The sequence below is a fragment of the Callospermophilus lateralis genome, unplaced genomic scaffold (genome assembly GCF_048772815.1).
Source record: "Callospermophilus lateralis isolate mCalLat2 unplaced genomic scaffold, mCalLat2.hap1 Scaffold_808, whole genome shotgun sequence".
NCBI classification, from domain to species: domain Eukaryota; kingdom Metazoa; phylum Chordata; class Mammalia; order Rodentia; family Sciuridae; genus Callospermophilus; species Callospermophilus lateralis.
In genome coordinates this window covers 1-24,035 of record NW_027516128.1, presented here as the reverse complement: position 1 = coordinate 24,035, position 24,035 = coordinate 1, and positions in this window count along the sequence as shown.

Genomic DNA, 24,035 nt, shown 5'->3' with positions numbered 1-24,035 from the left:
CCCATCTTCCCTCTCTACCTCATCTGTTGTTGTTCAGTTCTCTCCATCCCCCCCTTCCCCTCACAACCTCTTATATGTGATTTTGTATAACGATGAGGGTTTCCTTCCATTTCCATGCAGTTTCCCTTCTCTCTCCTTTTCCCTCCCACCATTCATCTCAGTTTAATGTTAATCTTTTCCTCATGCTCTTTCCCCCCTGCTCAGTTCTTAGTTGCTCTCCTTAAATCAAAGAAGACATTTGGCATTTGTTTTTTAAGGATTGGCTAGCTTCACTTAGCATAATCTGCTCTAATGCCATCCATTTTCCTGCAAATTCCATGATTTTGTCATTTTTTAGTGCTGTATAATACTCCATTGTGTATAGATGCCACATTTTTTTTTATCCATTCATCTATTGAAGGGCATCTAGGTTGGTTCCACAGTCTAGCTATTGTGAATTGTGCTGCTATGATCATTGATGTGGCAGTATTTCTATAGTATGCTCTTTTAAAGTCCTCAGGGAATAGTCCGAGGAGGGCGATAGCTGGGTCAAATGGTGGTTCCATTCCCAGCTTTCCCAGGAATCTCCATACTGCTTTTCATATTGGCCACACCAATTTGCAGTCCCACCTACAATGTACAAGTGTACCCTTTTCCCCACATCCTCGCCAGCACTTATTGTTGTTTGACTTCATAATGGCTGCACAACTCAATAATTATGGGGGACTTCAATACACCGCTCTCGCCATTGGACAGATCCTCTAGACAAAAGCTCAACAAAGAAACTATAAAACTCAATAACACAATCAATAATCTGGACTTAACCGACATATATAGAATATATCAACCATCATCAAGTGGATACCCATTCTTCTCAGAAGCACATGGATCCTACTCAAAGATAGACCATATATTATGCCATAGGGCGACTCTCAGTAAATACAAAGGTGTGGAGATATTGCCATGCACCATATCTGACCATAATGGAATGAAAATGGAAATCAATAATAAAAGAAGGAAGGAAAAATCCTACATCACCTGGAAAATGAACAATATGTTACTGAATGATCAATGGGTTACAGAAGATATAAAGGAGGAAATAAAAAAATTCTTAGAGATAAACGACAATACAGACACAACATACCGGAATCTATGGGACACAATGAAAGCAGTTTTAAGAGGGAAATTCATTTCCTGGAGTTCATTCCTCAAAAAAAGAAAAAACCAACAAATAAATGAACTCACACTTCATCTCAAAACCCTAGAAAAGGAAGAGCAAAACAACAGCAAATGTAGTAGAAGACAAGAAATAATTAAAATCAGAGCAGAAATCAACTAAATTGAAACAAAAAAAAACATTGAAAAAATTGATAAAACTAAAAGTTGGTTCTTTGAAAAAATAAATAAGATCGACAGACCCTTAGCCATGCTAACGAAGAGAAGAAGAGAGAGAACTCAAATTACTAACATGCGGGATGAAAAAGGCAATATCACAACAGACACTACAGAAATACAGAAGATAATTAGAAAGTATTTTGAAACCCTATATTCCAATAAAATAGAAGATAGTGAAGATATCGATTAATTTCTTAAGTCATATGATCTGCCCAGACTGAGTCAGGAAGACACACACAATTTAAACAGACCAGTATCAAAGGAAGAAATAGAAGAGGCCATCAAAAGACTATCAACCAAGAAAAGCCCTGGACCGGATGGTATACAGCAGAGTTTTACAAAACCTTCAAAGAAGAATTAATACGAATACTTTTCAAGCTATTTCAAGAAATAGAAAAAGAAGGAGCTCTTCCAAATTCATTCTATGAGGCCAACATCACCCTGATCCCGAAACCAGACAAAGACACTTCAAAGAAAGAAAACTACAGACCAATATCTCTAATGAACTTAGATGCAAAAATTCTCAATAAAATCCTGGCAAATCGAATACAAAAGCATATCAAAAAAATTGTGCACTATGATCAAGTAGGATTCATCCCTGGGATGCAAGGCTGGTTCAATATATGGAAATCAATAAATGTTATTCACCACATCAATAGACTTAAAGATAAGAACCATATGATCATCTTGATAGATGCAGAAAAATCACTTGACAAAGTACAGCATCCCTTTATGTTCAAAACACTAGAAAAACTAGTGATAACAGGAACTTACCTCAACATTTTAAAAGCTATATATGCTAAGCCTCAGGCTAGCATCATTCTAAATGGAGGAAAAACTGAAGGCATTCCCTCAAAAATCTGGAACTTGACAGGGATGCCTCTCTCACCACTTCTATTCAATTTAGTTCTTGAAATACTAGCCAGAGCAATTAGACAGACAAAAGAAATTAAAGGCATAAAAATAGGAAAAGAAGAACTTAAATTATCGGTATTTGTGGATGACATGATAATATATTTAACAGACCCAAAAGGGTCTACAAAGAAACTTCTAGAGTTAATAAATGAATTCAGCAAAGTGGCAGGATATAAAATTCTTTTATATTTTGTTAACTGAAAAAATTGGGATTTAGGAGTAGTCTTCTCTGATTTCAAATTTTGATTTTTGTGATTTCTCTATGTTCACCTGTAATTTTAAGTATGCAGTATTAGTTTTGTGTACATGAGGGTATTTAGCTAAATTGACCAATTTAACAAAAATCCCATTTAAATTAAAACTTAAGAATATTTTGTGAGATATCATGCTAAATATCTTGTTCATAAATATATTGAACAGTCAGGTTTTGCTTATGTTTATGAAGATGACATGGTGTTTTTAATGCATCACCCTGCCTAAATAACAAGTTAGAAATATTGTCTGTGAACAATTTATTGCATGATTGAAGTTCAATGAGACTTTAGTGATACTTTTTAAGCATTCATAGATCTAATGGCCTATTTTGCAAAAGGATATTGAAAAATATCATTTGGATGACTGTTTAGAATATGAAGTTAATGATGAATGAGCTTTCATATTAATCATTATCGTGAGAATCCCAAAGGGAGGTGTGGTTTTTAAATGTAAGTCCTTGTAAGCAGGATAATTCATAAATGCACAAAGCATATTAGATATGGGACTTGAGTGATACAATATTTAAGAATGTAATTTATTATTCTTTTCACACCTACTCTACTCAATATGCAGGGTTTAAAATGCAATGGCCATCAGACAAGGAAGTGTCATTAGAAGAATGTGGACATGGACTCCTGGGCTTCTAATGATTGTTATCTTTTGGGGTCAGCATGGGAATGGGCAAGGCCAAGGTAGGTGCAAGCATGTTCTAACACTTGAACACTGGATGTGAGTTCCACTTTAGAATGAAATTACATCAGTCTTTGGTTTGATGGTTGTGGCAATTTGTTGTAATCTTTCCCGAAGATTTTGTCAAAGTGTACCATTATGCTTTTGAATCAGTTAAATTGTACTAGAGTTAGGTGTGAGTTGGTGTATCAAATTCAAAACCATCTTTCTGAAATACGTTTTGCTTGGATTTAATAGATACTGCATGTGTGTGTGTGTGTGTGTGTGTGTGTGTGTGTGTGTGTGTGTGATTTTAGAAAAGTACAAAGCATTTAAAGGTTTTATATTTTGAAGAGAAGTTTTTGAATCTGTTTTTGTTAGTGACCTTCATGGTATATAGACTGATTTCAAAAATATTTTTGATGTGATATTCTTCAGAAATTAAATGCAACACTTGATGATTCTCATTGTCAGAGCAAGTATTTGGGACAAAATTAGTAATGGAGTACAGCTGTGATGTTGTGGCGTTCTGAAATGTCCTTTGGAGAGTAGAAAAAGGTCATAGATTTTGTAATAATGTTTTCAGTATATTGTTTGGTTGAGTAAATCTATGGAGCGGTTTACACAAATGCTAGTGTCTCTGTATGTGCATTTCATGATTAGTATTGTATTTTTGGAAATGTGGTGCCTACTCAGATATAAATTAAAATTTATTGTATATGATTAAGAGAAGTTATGGTCCCCTTAGAATTATTATTTTTCCCTTTTGGAGGGCTGTGTTTTGATTTGTCAGAATTTGAAATGAAATTTTTGAACAGGAAAAGCATAGGGGTAGATATGTTACTCCTGATATAGTTGGAAGTGTGTTCTGGTATTATATAATTGTGATGGAATTGAGATTTACTAGTTCTTTGGCTTCCAAAATATTTAATGGGTATTTATAAATATTTGCATATTTAGATTTTTATTTACCCTTTTGAAGAGCTCCTTCAAAACAAACACTGTTTGCTTGCCATATGTAGTTTTGTCCTATGAATTTTTTAACTAAAATAGAAAGAAGTTTCCAAAATAAAAGTGCATGTGTATCCATGTATGAGAATAAATATATGTGTATATGTATGTATATGTAGGTAATGATGTGATTGTGTTCCTTTCATGCCATTAAGAATTTATATTATAGGCTGGGGTTGTGGCTCAGGAGTAGAGTGCTTGCCTAGCATGTATGAGGTTCTGGGTTCAATCCTCAGCACCACATAAAAATAAATAAATAAAATAAATTTATTGTATCTAACTACAACTAAAAAAATAATTTATATTAGTATCTAGTTGAGTATTCATTTTCCTTTTCTTCTATGTTGAAAACAATGTATGAAATTATATTTAATATATAGTTTTTGAGTTTTTTTGCCACCAAAGGTCTAAAACAAGAATCTGTAGACAGTTGCTGTCTTACATTTCTATTGGCTAAGAGAGCTATTAATACTTCTGGCAGTATATCAGTTCACTAAAATGCAGTCTGCTTACTGTATATAGAGATCGAGCACTACATGTAGTATTGAACAGGATTGCAAAGTACTTCCTCTTATCCGATGGACAATATTTATTTTATTTTTTTCTGATGAATAATCATTTATTGGACATGTAAAATAATTGTGAAAAATAAGTATTTTCTTTGTCCAAAATCATTATTCATTTTTTAAATTTACTCTTTTAATATTGATTGCTCAGATAAGCTTTAACTTTGATTGTGACCATCATTTATTTTAAAAAAATACCTGGAAATCAATTTGTAGCTGAACATCAGTGAAGCTTCTAATGGTAAATGTGAGTTAAGTAATTTGGCTTCTTTTTAAAAGAATAAATTAAAATAGACAACAATTCAAAGGAAAAAATGACTTAGCAGAAAACATAATGGAATGCTTTATCTTTATTATTAAGGGAATTTTACTTTCTGAGTAGCTATACTGAGTGATGGAGATTTCTCAAGTATAATGAACAGACCGCACCATTGCAAATATAACATAAACTACATATTATAATATGTTCACTATTAAATATTTTTTCACTTTTAAATATTGAAGCAAAAATCTGTTTACTAAATTTTTTTGCACTTTTGCATATTGAAACAAAAAATAAAGTTTTTCAATTAAAATTTATATTATTTGTCATATTTTAAATAAAAATCTTAGAGCTCTTTACTATTATTGATAAGAATATAATAATTAGGAATCTAATGAGTAATATATTCTCTATGGTTTGCAACTCTCCTTTGAACATTGGTGATTTACATCTTAAACTCCAGAATTATGACTAAATCTCAATAAAGTATGATTCTTACAGCAAGTGTGCATATAAAATGTAATGCAGTTATTTTAATATAAATTTAAATTCCTCAGGCATGATTGTAAAGCCAGTCTCTATTTCTATGAGTAGATTATGTTTTAATTGTTTGTCACTCACTGGGAAATTTAGATATTCTTTCCCATTGATACCATATTAGAAATGGTGTGTAGTTGAATTGAGAAGGTATGTGAGTTGTCATACTCAGTATTGTTTGAACTGTGGATAACCGCCACTTAAACAAATGTGATAAACAAATGTAGTCTGAATTCTAAACAAGAATTTTTCCCCCAATCCCTCTGGAAGCATCAGGGTCAAAATAAGAGGAAACAGAGGGACATGCACTGGTATCAGGCACATTAGAAGTGGACTTTTTAATCCATCAAATAAAGCATCTGCGTTAAGACATCCAATGCTTAACTTCTGGATTAACAGGTGCTTGTCTTTATGGTAGCATTCTTGGCTAAGCCTTGCCTTTTATCTAGACTGCTCGTGTTTTTTGCACAATAGAAACTGTTAGGTATGGGAAATTGTAGGCAATCCTTAAGATAAAGTAGAAGGTATGTGAACTTTAAAAGAAAATATATCCACCTTACAAATAAAATTCAGTGTAAACATTCAGATTTATTTTGTCTTTCCAGGAACTAGAATAGGCATTTTTATAGTCCTTTTTTAAAAATTAAGTTAAATAGTGACATTACAATAATCTAGATAGAACTGAACTGGCATGCAATAAGAATAGGTATAATTGGTATCACAACCAGCAAAACCATGGACCTATTAACTGGAATAAAAGGGGTGTGGGGGAGAGAGAGAGAGAGAGAGAGAGAGAGAGAGAGAGAGAGAGAGAGAGAGAAGAGTCCAATCCATTTATAGCCTGCTAGAGAGTGTAGGAGGCAGATATTATATTCAGAAATGAGAAATTGTTTTCAAATACAACAATCCCATTTCTTCCTCAAAAACATATTTAAGTGATAATATGATGTATGCATTATGGTTATGAAAGCATTAGAATAAAAAAAATCAGTCACTAGGATGAGTGTGAATATAAAGGCAATTTGAAGCAATTTGGGATTGAGAAGAATGCTTGCTAAAAATAAAGGCAATAAGTTTGACTTTAAGAAGCAGATAAACTTTATAACTATTATTTAGTAATTCTTAAATTTGCCACATTAATGGCATAGTAAAGAAATGCTATTTCTTTTTCATATGTAATAGAGATGTGTTTATTTTTATGGAACTTAATTTAAAAAAAAATGCAATGAATGTCAGTCTGTTTCAAAAAGGATTTGCTAGTGTTTTCAATGTAACATCATTTTAGAGTTTTTATAAATAATGTAGTTTTTAAATATAGTAATGATTTTAACATGTTTTACATATGAGAGAATTTTAAACATCTTTGTTTCCATGATGAATTTACATGCTGAATCTCAAATAGCAACCTGATGCTAGATGTAAGAAAATTTGAAATTTTGAAGAATAAGTGAAACTTAGCAAAGTAAAGATTTGAGGACAATTCAATTTATGTTCCCTTTTAACAACTATATATGTGGTCAGATATTATAAAAATAAAACTTGGTAGTATCTGGTAATTACAATTTCCAGTTTCATGATCAATGACAAAACTACTTAAATATAGATTTTTGGAAAATAAAGAGCCCTTCATTTCTCTCTCTCTCTCAAATCCTTCTCAAATCCCTCTCAATATTTTCCCAGTGTATGAAGCTGTTATTTTTGTTTCTCTCTTCCACTCAAGAAATTTAAGTGATTGTGTAATTCTATTAATAAGCGAAGGTCTATGCAACTTTGAATTGAAGGTTTAAAGATAGAGCTTTTTATTAGAAAATCTCAGATCACACCGTTTATTTTAATATCTTAAGATCACTGCTGGTAAGGTATAATTACCTAGAAGAACCTTGAAGCCATCTAGAGCTAGCTTTTTGAAGTTGCTTTGTGAATTATTTTCATCTTATAATTGAGTATTGTTATAAGAGAAGTGAGCTCAGACATTTTGGCAGTGACTATCGAATGATCATTATTTGTGTATCCCCAAACACCTGACCTTAAAATGTCATAAAGTTAAGTAGTGGTGAAAATGAACTGTGCTATGTAATAGACGTCTTTGTTTCTGACATTCTTTATCAAATGTAAAGGATTTTCCATTATGCTATATACACATATGCATGGCGGAATTTAATTGAATTTAACTTAGTCTATGGCAGAATTATGTTATATTAAGCTTTTAAATTTTTAATTCTTACAATTATAAATGAAAATATCCAATATTTCTAACCCACAAGGTTACCCACCACCAGCAATATTTAAAAATCTCAATTTATTTCTAATAGCTTCTTCCTACAAAAGAAGTCAGAAATTTTATGGAGTGTACCATTTCATATCTTAAAAGCTTAATATCATACAGTAAACAGGAAAATTATTCATTTGAAACTGGAAGTGGATTTATCTTAATGACAATGTTTCAAAAAACTTGTCTTCAAAATTTGGATTCCTGAAAAATGTATGAAAAATGAAAAATGTATGTGTATAAATTCATCTTTCATTTCAAATTCTTTCCAGACATCTGAAATTTGTGTTTCTAACAGTAGTACAAGCACTTAATCTATATGACGATAGTGAGGTGTAAACTATAATATCTTGTAATAAAGTTTCATATTGAATTGCTCTTTAAGAAATCTTAATTTTTTTCTACAGATAGAAATTTCTATAAACAACTTGGAATAATCACTTTTAAACAAAATCACTGCATAAAATTTTCATGTTTCAAATAGTCTTTTTGAAAAATTATGGGTACATTACTATTATATATAGTAGTGGAATTCATTATGTCATATTCATACATAGACAGAACATAAATTTGATCAACTTTATTCTTGTATCTTCCCAACTTTCCTTTTCTTCCTCCCTCTCTCCCCTCCTTCTTTTCTATCCCTTGCTTTCTGATCTTCTTTATATCATCATTTTCATCATCATCATTATTTTAGTGTATAATAATAAATATTTAGTAATTAAAGGCACTGCTATAGAACAAAGGCGATTTGCAGAATATTCCATTTCTCTGTGGGAAGAATATGGTAATTTATACCTCTTGCTAATTAAAATCACAATACCCAATATTTGGGTGGCAGTCATTCACAATATTCTAGAAAAATTTCTTACCATGCAACATAATAAAATGTGTTTTATTTCATATTTGTTAGATTTTAAATTGTTATTTTAGGAAATCTCATTTTAATAAAATTTATATCCTTTTAATGAGATTAATACCTTTCAAAATTAAAGCTTATTTAGGAAAACTAAATACCCTTTTCAAGGGACTTAAGTATTTTATTGATCATTGTTCTGTTTGCACTTATTTGGAGATGGCACAGTCATTTGATTTAGAATGAAAATTGTACAGATTTATTTTTGTGTTTAGAACTTTTATGCAGTTTGTGAAGAATAATGATATTTGTTAGACATTATCATCTAGTAGTATAGTAGTTTCATCTCTCTCCTTAGGTACATATTCGTAGAGGAAAAAAGAAGTCAAATTTGAAGTAAAGAGATCATACATAGTTGGAGGAATAGAAATAAGTGGTTGCAACAGTTTCAAAATGGCAAATTGATAGGAACAAGCATGGGAAACACACAAACAAGGGTCTACTGTTGCTAGTAAAGAGCATAAATTCTCAATATTATTCTGCATGTGAAATTTTCAGTAAGGCCTTCATGCACATGAGAGAGATTTTGATGGGGAGGAGAAAGAGGAGAAAAGTGGCTGAGGAAAGGAGCCCTGTGTGCCAAGTATGCACTTCACCTCTGTGCACGTTACCCTATGGTCAGCTCCAAACCACCAAGTGTGAAAACAATGTTTCAAGAGCAACCTTAGTTAGTTCTTCATGTACAAACTCAAGACCATATCCTGGGCATGGGATGGTCAAGAGAGTTCCAATGTTGTGCTTGAACTGGGTACCCTAGATGTTGGCAGAAATGATTGCTTTTTCTTAATGTTATTGTTTGTTTTTGCCTATTGAACCTGTAACTCCATACCTACTTCAGCATCAAGACAAGCTTGGGAATCACTTCTCTGTCACTTATTATGTGTCTTTTAAAAAGCTTATGAATTACACATAAATTTCAAAGTTGCTAACTGAGGTTTCAAGAGACTTTAAAAAAAATCTGGCACCTTCCCATTAGGAACGCTGTACACAATGTTTTAGTGTTTGTCCACAAAGGACATGGTCCCATCCATCAGCAACTTTAATTCTCTAAATCATCCTATCTTGTGTAAAAGCTTTTTCTCAATGTTTAAGAAGCTCTTAGATTTATAGATGGTCATATCAGCCACATGCTTATCAACTGTAGCTTTATCACACCATAAACTGCCTTGGGATTTTTTGGTTTCTTACATGTGACCTAGTAATTGAAATGCAGTTTATCTTATTTTTGTTTTTTATTATGATGATTTTCCCCTTATTTTCCTTGTGGTTAACTTCTGGTGCCTATTTGCAAGATATTCCTCTCTCCTCATTCTGGCCGTATTTTCTTTGTCATTCAGTTCATATACCACCGGCTCCATGTTTCTTTTTTGTTCCTCATTCTAATGTAGCATAGTCTCTTGTAGATGACATGGCTTCCAACATACAACACTGTATTTCTCACTCTGTACTCTAATTGTTAGCATGTGTCTTTTTTATTTATAAATTCCTCAATAGTTTGAAGTATATATTCATCTAGTTAACAAGTATTTTTAAAGCCTTTACCTTAGGCCATGAGTTATTCTGAGGGAAGAAAACTGACCCAAATCTCTGACTTTATGAAGTTTACATTCTAATGTGGGGAATACAGATAAAAGATAACGAGCAACACGAATATGTAAAGTGTAGTAAGAGTAAGTTACATGGTGAGAATAATCCTGTGACGGGAATCAGTGAATTCTGAGAGGGTAAATTTTAATTGGATAGTCAAGAAAGTCCACACAGAGGAGATGGAATTGGAAGTCTGAGATAGTGAGATGGTGAGAGCCCAAGCCACACAAATTTGAGAGGGTCCCCCACCTCACTGAGGGCACAGCATGTATGTTATCCTTGTATGGGATCATACCTCTGTTTTGCATGAACATAGAAGGAATGAACATGGCTAAAGAAAAGCACAGATGGGAGTGGTAGCAGGTATGGAAGTAGCAGAACAGGAGAGAAGCAATGGAAATTGTACAGGTTTTTTCTTATTGCAGAAACTTTGACTTTGTTTTGGAGTATAACATAAAGCTGATGGGGATTTTGAGCCTTTTTAGAAATTCACTTTCTGCTTTGAATGGTCACTACCTGGGACTCAAAATTGTTGTTTTATTACTCTTCCAAAAAATTATAGACTAGTGTATTAAAGTAATGTTAAATTCTACTTTAAAATGACTAACATGCTTTTATCTCTCTCTTTCCCATTACTGAATATTCCATTTTTAATTAATCTGAAAGCTTTTTAGAACAGCGAGCCAATGAAAATTTAGTATTAATGTATAACTTATTCTTCATCAGATTTAGGTACTTAATTGAAGGTACTAATTTGAAATATTACTTGTTCTATTGGAGAACATTGATAAAACCACTTTCAAATTACTGTCATGTCAATCAAAAACATATTAAACTGTATTTTTTGAGCTTCAGTATAGACACTGGTAATGAGTTAATAGCTCTAAGTAGACACTTTTCATCCTTGTGGTTGAGGAAGCATGAAGAGAGAAGCAATTTTTGGCTTCATATTTGGGGACTCGGAATAACCAGAAATTTTGGGGTCCTGTGGAATTGTCTTCCCTGCAGGAAGTTGTCTTAATGTATTTTGCCTTCCTTTATGGTTTTTCTTTTCCTCTCAAACAGTGTTTTCTTGGGGGAAATTAACATCTCAAAACACAACACAAGGGAAAGTGCCAAGGGCATATAATGATGTACATTTTAATATTGAATAGAATATCCAAAGAAAGATAATTGTTTGAAAAATACAGGGAATGAAACAATGGTATAAAATTATTAAAAAGGATTAGTGTACACACAGTAGTCCAGTTCACCCATGAATTGTATGCCAGGCACCAGGGGTATGGCAATGAAGTAGGCAGAAACCCAAATATATAACATAAATTAGAAAACAATACAAACAACAATAACAGACATAAAGTTATAATGCAGTTGGGAGAGAAAGAGAAGGAAGATACAAATATACAAGGCCAATGTGTGAGGGGCTGTGAATTTTTCTACTAGAAAGATTAGTTATTATAATGTAGGTGAATACAACTGTTGAGAACACTGATCTAGCTATAGGGAGTCAAAGAATTTCTCCATCTTGAAAGTGATGCCTCAGTTGAAACTAAAATGAAGAAAGAGGCCAGTATTTTGCTGATACAGGGTGTTTGGAGCCATTAGAATTGAAAATATTAAGATTTCTAGATAAAAGCCAGATATTTTCTTTGGAAGAAAACAAGGCAAACTAGTATGAATACAGATGGAGAATACAGGATAGGCATGACATAAGCACTCCCAAGTTCAACTTTTGTAGGGGATGCCTGGACATAAATTCAACAAAATGTTTTTAAATTGAAGATGAAATGATCAGATTGACTCTTATACACTTTCCACTATTTTCAATGTGGCAAGTGCACTGTGTTGATAGTGGCGTGGTATGATAGTGGCAGAAGAGGCACCATCTACTGGCTTCTGCCCAGTTGGAGGATCATCCTGATTTTGATCAGATTTTTCCAGCTTCTCAGTTGGAATTCTGACTTTAATGAAAAAGTTGGAGAAAATAATTTGAGATTGGAAGCTATTTTGAAAGTAGAGCTAAAAGTTTATACTGGTCAAGAATCATGCCAAGATGTTTAGATTTAGGGTCCTGGTGGATTATGGTTATTTATTGGCATGGGGAAAGCTTGGTGACAAGATGAATTACAAGAGGTATAGTTTTGTTCATGTGTCTGATTGAATTTACTTTTTCACATTAAATTGAGATACATGTTAGAATTCATGTGAAGAAATCAAATAGGAACTGAACAATCTCAGCTAGAAATGTGAGTGAGAATTGTAGACCTATATACTATGCTTAAAGTCATAAATCCAGCTAAGGACTTAGAAAACTGCAGCTCATGAATTGGATCTGGTCTACTGCATGTTTTTGTATAGCTCATGATATATATATATATATATATATATATATATATATATATATATATATATATATATATATATATATATTATATATATATATATATATATGATATTATAATGTAGCTGAGATTAATATCTAATCTTTTATATATATAAATTTATAAGTGGGAAATGTAAAATAAACTCACAAATTCTGGTGAGGTCAGTTACTCAGATTGCATCTTGGCCCATAAAGTTTGATATTTTCTCTTTGATTCTTTGTTAAACATTTTAATAGCTCTTGATCTAGATGAAACCCTGTGGTAAGAAAGCATTGACAGAGAGTATCAGAGTGCATATGAAAATTGTGACCATTATAATATGTATGCTGGGTGAGAACATAAACCTGGGTATAACTGAGTGAGAGACATTAAAATAAAAGACTTGGGTTTGGGGCTGGGGATGTGGCTCAACTGGTAGAGCGCTCGCCTGGCATGCATGTGGCCCAGGTTCGATCTTCAGCACCACATACAAACAAAGATGTTTTGTCTGCTGAAAACTAAAAAATAAATCCTCTCTCTCTCTCTCTCTCTCTCTCTCTCTCTCTCTCTCTCTCTCTCCCTCCCTCCCTCTCTCCCTCTCTCCCTCTCTCCCTCTCTCTCCCTCTCTCAGAAAAAAAAAGATTTGTTTTCAGTATCATCAATGAAAACTTTTGGGGTCAAAGGACATATCTTCCACAGACCATTCACTCACTCATACAAGGAACTCCAGCAGAAAGTGTACTGTTATTTGAGGATAAAAGAGAAGGTTAATAGAGTTAGAACAAAGAAAGTAAATGGGAGGATGGCATTGGACCTGGCTGAAGATTAAAGAAAGTGTCAAATATTTCAGATTTTTAACGTGATTTTAGGAAAAATGTGATGTCATTTAGAGATTCTCAAGGGGGAATGCCAATCATATTTGATGGGAATGATCTCTCTGGCTGTATGTGTTGCCAGAATGGAAGGGAGGCAAGGTGGATGAGGAATTAAAATTACCCCACTAGAATCAGTGAATGGAAGACCCCAGGTAACCTTGGCAAGGGCAGGTACAATATCCATATTGGAATGGGCTTAAAAATGAATGAGAATAACAACCTTGGTATTATATTTAATACAATTTTACCAATCCTTTGACTGTGTGGTCAACATAAGCAATTTTTTATTTGCAATTTAGATGTGTGCATGTGCCCCGGGATATTGTGCCTTATTAAATACAAAGCAGGGCTAGAAAAAAAACATTTTTAATTATCCTGATGAATAGAATGAGAACCATGACTCTACTTATATTGAAATGTCTCTGTGATATCTTATATTTTTACTTATTTATTATTAATACACATTTAGAAAATATTGCTTTAGCTTCATGTAAATTCACATGATCAATTGTTCTCCAAACTCAAGTATTTCCTTCCATTTGTAGCTTTCTATGGTTTCTCACTTAGAATATGGCCCTTCTTCTTTAAAAATGAATGAGAATAACAACCTTGGTATTATATTTAGTACAATTTTACCAATCTTTTGACTTGAGTCTTCCGGTAGGATCCCATAAGAAGACTCTTTATGACAGCAGTCACCAATGCTATAGTAATTATGAAACATGTTAGTCACCCTCACTGAGTAGAACTTTTGGTGTAGCCTGAGATTTCATAATATTTCTTTGAACTGTAATAAAATTTACACTCAGAAAATTAAACAAGTTGTCTGTTTTAAAAGAACCATGTCTTTTGATTTGAGTATTTTTTCAGTATACTACTACTTATACTGTTATCTCAAGAAAACAAATTTTTATCATTTTTAAACACCTTCAAATCTAATTCTGACCAGAGTAAATTAATGTATAGTCAACATCTATTAGAACATTTCTGTCTACACAGTTGTAACAACATCATTATACTTGATAAAATGTTTAACAGTTTGAAGTGTTACATCATGATGACTGGAGTGAAAAATGTATAACTCTTACACAAAGAAATATTCATAGATTCAAAAAAATACTAGATATCAAAATAAAGATCATTATTCCCACTTGATGTAATCAGTTTTAAGTCATATTACATATTACATAGTTTTGCTGAAATAACAGCATACTATTTTTCACTCCCCCATAAACCCAAACCCTAAGTTCTTATTTCTCTGTTTGGTGGATAGCATGGCTTCTATTTTGGAAATTTTTATTGGAATTTAATAATCACCACTCCTTTTGGATATGCACAGATACTGTTTTCCATTTTTTTGGCAAACTTAATCCCAGCAGCATTACCTGTGTGTGTCTTCAGCTATGGCTGCTCAGAGACCCATCTTGAGGATAGTGGTTTAACTTGTTGCCCACTGTGAATCTTGAGAGGCTTGGTGGCTGTGAAGGCTGCTGATTTGTTTTGACATAGTCACTCAACATGTACTGGCAGGAAGTTTGTTTTCCTCCTTAAATGTTACACTGCCTTATAAGCAAACAATATTTGACAAAAATGCAGTAACTAACATCTAATTTTGATGTCCTGGGAAGTAGTCTCATTCTGATGAGGTAGGTTTTGTTGTCCAACTTTGCCTGTTGCTGCTGAACACAGTTGTGCTCCATGACCCCTGGCTTGCTGGACTGGAAACACTGTTGTGATGAAGCACCTGAAATTTAATTCAAATTGTTTTGCATTTTTCCATAGATGACTTTTCTAGAAGCTATTTGAATTCATTATAAATTATAGTTGTATTAGAATAACTTTAATTCATTTGTAATGTGAACTTATATATAAAGCATTTGTTCTCCTGTTTAATCCTTTTTGCATGCTAAATTATTTGCAAACAAATATCTTGTCCTTGAGAAAGAATAAGACTGAAGGTACATTAAGTGCCAGTTGGGACTCTGAGCCAGTGGTCTTATCACCACTATGCAGATACAGTGAGTGAGAGTGTATATGCATATCACTCAATTTCATCAAATGGTTATTTTGACAAAATTGATATATGATTTCTAAATATAGTGTCTCTGAATTGAGTGTCATCTCTCAAAAATGCAAAAATTTATCCTACAATTGGCACTTCCCTTTGGAAAATTAGAAACTATCATTTATGCAAAGAAAAGAAGAAAAATCATGAAAAAAATAATTTCAGGAGACAGAGATCAGATTTCTTTTATGGATGCCTGTTCCTTTTCTTTCCTCTTCACCTTTTTCTTACTTTTCTACACCTCAATTTTTTTTAAATTGTAACACATGTGAAAAAAACATGTTCACTTTCCAGAAGAACTAAAGTGTACATGTACAAGTTTATATCTTAGAAAATATAAGAAAAAAGGAAGATGTGGATGGAATATGAAATCCTATTTGTAACACAGTTCTAATGTGGTTTGTGGGTAGGCTAATGGTGTAGTACTAGAAAATTCTGTTAAGAGGCCTGTTGTACTAAATTTAAAAATATTTGTGTAAGTCTCTTAATTCTGAAATGTTTGAAATGGTAATTTTCTTTCAGTAAACTCATCAAGTATTTGCTCCATTTTTGTCAGGGATTGTCAAACTTTTTGTATAAAGCACTACAAGAAAATATTTAAGGTTTTTGCTGACCTTACCCTGTCTCTTCCCTTTCTTCTCCTTCTCTTCCTTCTTTATAGATGTAAAAATCACTTCTTACCACTAAGACATAGAAAACAATCCATGAAGCACATTTGGGCTTTGTGTCGATAATTTGTAAACCTCTTACATCATCAGATAGCTTTATTTAATATGCGATATTAGAAAGCAGTGGTGTGGCTAGCAAAGAGAAATCGGCTTCTGTTAACATCAAGGTTTGGAAGGAATGGAATGGCATGAGAACTAATGCTCTGCCTTAAATATGAGTTATATACTATCCATTTATGATATTAGAAATATATGGGCATTACTAATTTAAAGGATATTTCCTGTGTTTCATTTTTCTCCTCAAATAACATGGGATGACACCAAAATTTTCCTTTCCATTTGAACTTTCATTCCATGAGAATTTCTAAAACTTATTATCTCTCTTGTTCTATAAATATGCTTTACTGCTTATTCTCAGTAATTATAGTGGAACAACTTCTGTGCATTTGGCTTTCTAGAGCAAAGCAAAATAAAAAATTTAACTTAATATGTATAATTAGATGGAGTGCAAGATCATGTGAAAAAGACAAGAAGTACAATAAATTCACCATTAGGTAACAACAAAAGATAGTAGATCAAAAGAAGACAGGACTTCTAATGTTTTACATTTTAAATATCTATCAAAATAAATCCACAGTGCCCAGAAATAAGTCTTAATTCTAAATCAAAATGCCTTCCAATGCTGTATTAACATGTACTGAAATTAAGTCAGAATATTCTTCATTATCTTTATTTTTTTATTGAACTATATTTGAGCAAACCCTAAAATGAGCTATTTTGTTTTAAAGAGAAGATTCTTTGACTTTGGAGGTGAAAATATTTTCATTGTACTCATTAAAATGCTCTAGATGGCTTTTATTGTATTCTGCTTCATAGCAAAGAATAAAACTATATAGTGAAAATAATCTACAAGGCAGTATAAGCAGAATTGTCTCTTACATGCCATACTGCTCTAAGTTTTTCAATCAGGTATAAAAATGTGTTCTTTCCTTTTAAAATTAATAAACTCATTTTGTAAAAGTACTTTTGACTTTACAGAAAAAAAGTTTCCATGTCTTTTCCCTTCCCTAAACCATTTTCCCTATTTTTATTGATTTGTATTAGAATGGCATATTTTTTATAATTGAGACAATAATTGTACATTTTTAACTAAATTATATAGTTTGCATTAGGGTTTATTCTTCGTGTTATCAATTCTATAGGTTTTAATAAGTGTCTTCTATATCTGCTTTAACATTTTTCATTTGCTGAAGATAATAATATTTCCAAGCAAAACTATAGAAAAGGATCTTCATTTCCCTCCCACCCCAGAATTTTCCAAACATTTTAAAGGAATATTTTTTAACATCTGGAGAAACTAATGTTCCATGAAAAAGTTAGCTGAAAATCAGGCAATTTTATGCAATAACGCAGACGTGCATGATTTAATACAATGATCCAAGTTAACTTTAAAAACTTCTCAAGCATTGATTCACTTAAAATTTGTTGTTGCTCAGGTGAGGAATTTAAAAAATAGGAAATTAGAAAGTTTAGAATGACCTTCAACATTAAGGGTAAGAATGCCCCTGGGTAGAAATTAGCAGAAGAAAATATGGGAAAAATCAATAAATTTGCCCTTTTGCTCTCTTGCTATTTAGTTTTGGGCTAATAAAAATAAACTCACTTCATGGTTTGCATCACTATGAATGTAAAACATGAAAGAAAGTCGCTCTAGCAGGTACTAGATATGTAGAACAAGAGATTAGACTTGGCTTAATGTTGTTATTTTGTTTGTTAGAATGAATGTCAATGAGAAATTTCCACTTAAGCTTTCATTTTCAAGACAAGTGTTTAATTGAATTTCAGAATTTATTTTACGGGAAGGGCTATGAGTGGAATATAAATGTCTTCACAATAAAAATAGTTTGTGCACATGTGAACATGGGTTTGAGAGCAGTTGAGCATCACTATAACCTCTTTCAGTCTTCCATTTTGTATTTTAAAAAGAGAGAGAGAGAGAGAGAGAGAGAGAGAGAGAGAGAGAGAACTAATTTTATGGCATATTAGTGAAGGCCATAAAACAAATGCTTGTAAAGATACACTGAAGTCACAATGTGGTCCATAAAGTGCATTTCTGCTCATATTTGGGGTTTATGAGCTTACCCTTTGCTGATTCTAAACTAGCATTACAGGTGCAGGAGGTGATGTTGATAGGGGTCGAGAGCACAGGCTGACAACAATCGTGTCCTTCTAGTCTGTGCCACCTACACTTGATATGCAATTTCCAAACTTTGGAAATAAATTTTATTATTTATAAAATGGCCTGTGACTCATATTAGCCAAGTTCTAAAAGGATTGTGACAATGCTAGTGCATGATTTGTGTTCAAGTAAATAGAAGTTATATTTTGTATTTGCCAATCATGGGATCCATCACACTTTGTCCTATATGTTCAGTGCTGATCATGATTCCTAGGGTATGTAAAGTATTTAATCAATGCTAACATTTCAATTTCACAGGGGTTATTTATATGAAATTTGTCTCCCCTTGGGTGAGTGTGTTTACCAAGGCACTTAGTTTAGCTAAGAAAATGTAGATTCATATTTAAAAAGATATCAGTTTCGTCCTTGACTTTTGTCTTCTCAGAACTATGGATTCCTACATCTTGGAACTAATCATTGTGATCAGTAGTGAAGCTTCCTGCATCTGTGTCTATCCTACCAGCCTTTATGTTGTTGGAGTCTTTGAAGTATTTCTGCAATGCCTGCCTTCTCATCAAAATTCATAAGACTAGGTCACTGAATTGTGAGGTTGTTGCAGTGTAGAAAAGATTCATCCTAATGCCGTTCCAGAGCCATGTAACATGATCCATTTTATTTTACAGTAACTTTTATGTTGATCATTATTAATTTGGCATTGTTTTAATTTGGGTGTATGAAAATACCTTAGCTTTTCTCTAGAAGTGTCATAAAGAACATATGAGATCATTGAGATATATGTAGAAATTTCAATGATTAGAAACTGTCCTAGTTGCATAGTGTTGGTGAATATAGATGGGATTCTATGTGTTATACTTTCTCCAGAATAATGTAAAGTTAAAGAAATATAAGATTCATAAACACAAGGATTGTGATTTATTTCATGGACAGTGTTGCAAGTAGGGGTCACTCGATCAGTATTGACTGTTTGAATACATGTCAAATGACATATCTTTTATTTCCCCTCAGTGACTGTCACTACCAGTGACACACTTTTCAGTAAAATAACAAAAAGAAAAACATTAAGTTGGACAATGTGCATTGGGTTTTTCTGAGAAAATGGGTGTCTTTATTTTTACTACTGTTTTAACTCTGGGAAAATTAATGGATATCATGGCCTTGATGTTATTGTAGACCATATAATTGAGACTATTATATAGTTTGCAATTTAGTTAATAATATAAAGTTTGAGTTTTCATTTCATCATTAAGCCATTTATTTTATGATACAAGTGATTATCTTAATTGTTTAAGATCTACAAATATAAATATTTCACAACCTAACTTGAAAAAAATCTAGTGTATTTTACTAATATATTTTAGTATTATGATAAAGTTTTAGTTCTAGATAATGATGTAATAATATAATACATACATATGTTTTTCTTTTTTTTTTGTTTTTATTGAGATTCCTACCCCAGTAAATATGGAAGGACAAAAATATGGAAGGAAAACTTTGCATATTTATAAGCTCGCTATACATATTCCTGCATGTTAACTTTAATAGAAAAATTTTGCCTTTAGTACAGTATAAAGTCAAAGATCATTGTTTTTTTTTCTATTTTTTGAAGTTCTGCTATTGAACTGACATTTTACAACTGAACTACACCTTCAGCCCTTTTTATAAATTTATTTATTTATTCAAACAATCTCTCACCAAAACACTGAGGCTGGCCTCAAATTTCTTCTCCTACTGCCTCTGTCTCTCAAGTTACTGAGATTACAGGCTTGTGCTATCACACCAAGCTGAGTGTTATTTTGTAATTTATATAATGCTTAAAAATAAAGCCATCTATTTAACATTTAAAAGTAGAAAAATGGTTCTCCCAGTTGACTTTTAAGGCAATTACCAAATTGTTTATAATTTACTTTAAATTTTCCACAATATTTCTAATTTCTGTTGATGCAGAAATTAAAACTGTCAAATACAGAATTTGTGTCAAGTCATGGCATTTTACAATCTAGTTTATATCTAATTTCTTTTTCAGATAGCATTAAAAACGGGCCTTTGCAGCATCATATACAAAATTGAAAAATCATGCTCAGATGTATGTTCAGTAGTTCCTGACAGTGATGTGTTGCAAAAAGTAGGAAGATTTGAAAAAAAAAACTTCTAAAATGAGAATTTTCTCAGTCTTTGTGAAGCTATTAGAGATAAATGATTGTATTTGACTGTCAATTAGGAATATGAGATTTTTGCTTGATACTGTCTTGAAGTCTAAAGTAAAGTATTTCATTTTTTTTAAAGAGAGTGAGAGTGAGAGAGAATTTTTTTAATATTTATTTTTTAGTTCTCAGCAGACACAACATCTTTGTTTGTATGTGGTGCTGAGGATTGAACCCGGGCTGCATGCATGCCAGGTGAGCGCACTACCGCTTGAGCCACATTCCCAGGCCAAAAGTAAAGTATTTCATTAATGGCTTATGTGTATCATCCTGGTGATCAAAAGGGAACTAATACCTAAAATTAGGAAAGGCAATGTTATATTTTCTAAATAAAAATTGAGTTTAATCTTAGAAATTGAGCTATGAGATATTTTTTGTCCCTTGTTTCTAAAACCCTATGTATCTTATGAGATTTTGATAGAATGTGACCTGTCCAGCCTCGGGGGCAGAGGAGGTCAAGGGAAGAACACTGAAGAATATGATTTGAAGGGGTCAAAGGATGAAGGTCTGGGATTCAGAAAACTGTAGGGTAGTGGTGAAGAGGTCCAAGTGATAAGATTTGACGTATTCTCAATGAGGCAATATTCTGAGTCTTTAGCGGGGTGGGGGGGGGCATAATATAATAAATGTCAATCTAGATCACTTATATATTTTCAGATCTCTTCTAGAGCTATTTGTGTGTAAAACTTTACCATAGCAACAAAGAGAACAATATCAGTTGTCTCAAGTTTAACACAATTGTTTTTCTTAGGTTAAAGTCCTTAATATTCTGGAAAAATTTTCCTTCTTATAAAGTGAAGGGTTTAGATTCCATGAGTTACTCAATTTCATTTAGCTTCAGTTTCCTGCAATTTAATGACTATGAAGTTTTAACTGTTTCTAAGCCAGAGTAACTTTAAGGCAGCATCTCAACTGGGAGAACTATTTCTCTATTTTAAAACTTTAGAATTAGTATTTAAGTATATACTACAGTATTTAGAAAGTACAGAAAGGATAAAAAATGTTAGATATTTTGGAATGTGTATTATATTTATTTCCTTTTAAAAATAATTCAATAAACAACAAAATGCTTTATTGATTCTTACATATCACATACATAAATTTTCTGATATTTGACACCAGAGTTATTTGGTGACATATATTTTATTTTCACATCAAATGTTGTCTGCAACCATGAACTCTTAAATGATTGCTTCCCCTCTAGATAGCATCACAAAATAAAGAGGTGCTTATGGCACTGCATAATTGGTAATATTTGAAAACAATTTTTCTATTATTGGTATTTGTAGTAGGCAAACTACCCTTTTGTGTGTTTATCTAAAAACATTCCTAATGTTCTAATTTTGTAATTTATTGACTTTTAAATTTGAATATTCCATGGAGAGTTAAAACCATGTCAATAATAATTACTCTTTACCTAAGTTATAGCAAATGGAGTTTTTTGCAGTAAATTGGGAGTCTTGTAGGTTGGAGCATGTAGAACAAACCCAGAAAACTTATAACAGGAAGAGAATAAACTGACCCTAACATAAGTTCATGAGACCTAACAAAATGTCAGGAAATTTGTTCTGCTTCTGTGAACAAAACAGCTTTTTGCTCTATTCTGATATCAAGGAAGCTGACAGGTACATGTCAACAGTACACAGCATTCTGTTTTTTTCCCCATGCCCCCAGTACTTATAAGAATTATTTTAAATTTTAAGTCAAATTTATTTTTATTGGATTGATAAAACATAAAAATGGTACCCATTACTGGGTTACTACATAATGATTTGATGTGCAAATACATTTAGTGATGTTTAAGTTAGTTTAAACATCTGTCTCCTAAAACATGTATCATTTGTTTATGACAAAACAGACAAAATTCTTTCTTCCAGCTTTTTCAAATGTACAGTTAGTTAACGTTATCTATCTGAGCAATAGCTTCATGCCCTTATCTAACTATAGCTTAGTAGCCATTGATCAATGTTTCTGTATTGTACATTTCTCAACCCTTATTATCCACCATTCTGCAACCAATTTCTATGGAGTGAACTTTTTAGATTTCACATGAGTGTAATAAATTGGGAATATTTTTGTGTATTTGGCTTGATTAACATAAAGATCTTCACTTCTATCTATATCATTATAAATTATAGGATTTTTGTTTTCATGGACCAATAGTATTCCATTTTGTGGATGTGCCACATTTTCTTTATCTGTTTATGAGTTGAGGGACATTGTTTCTATTTCCCAGTTATTATGAATAAAAATGTAATGAACATGGGAGTTCCAATATGCCTTTTAGTCAGTCACTAGAATTTTGACATAGTATGCAATTGACCTAGTCAGTTCAAATATAATAAATTAATTTTGCATAAATGTATTCCTATTATAAATATATTAACTCACTAGTAAGTTAATCTTGTATATAGTACGTAACACACTCTACTCTAATTTTCAAAAGATACTTCATAAATTATTAAGTTGGGAACTGAATCAATTGAGAAAATGAATATGAAGATATCTTCTTCAGTGTTAGTATTTAACATGTAGTTAATATGAAAATTAAAATAGCTGAGTAGTTTTCTTTCTTGAAATAATGGTTATATATTAGAGAACATTGTTAAACTTGGGAATTTTAGTTGTCTTTCTGCAACAGTATTCTGTGAAGATTTGTAAAATGAACCAAAGGAATATGACAGAATAATATAAAACATGGAGATGATCTCTGATCCTTGAAGGCATATACTTGGCCCTACTCCCTTTATACTTCAAGTACTAAAATATGTTCTTTAAAATATTTTAAAGTCATTGTTTGATGCTTTTATCTCTTTGTATTTTTAATTATGATAAACTTGAGATTTATAAAATATCATTCTACATAATTTTATAACTCCATTTAAGGACATTAAAAACTTACTAAAATAATTTAGAATGCTTTGTTTTACTTTCCGCTCTTCTGGATTTCTTTCTATCATTCACCTAATCAACATATATAAGAAACAAAGGATAGTCACTGTATTCTTTGTTTAGCTCTGATTTATTCAATGCTCTACATAGATTGTAAGCTTGAAGTATAGTAATTTAGTTAACATTAATGCCTATTTAGGAAAATGGGTAAAGCAGATGAAAATATTTATACTAGAGGAGCTGTACTCACAGAGTTCAGTTACAGGGTAATCGTAAGGTGCTGGAGCCTGGAACTTTTCGAGCCTCATACCTAGCACTACATCCTAAGGTAATTATCACCTAATATTTTACTTCTTTCACTTATGAATGATCATTCCAAAGGACTCCTATTACAAAATGTACGTTATGAA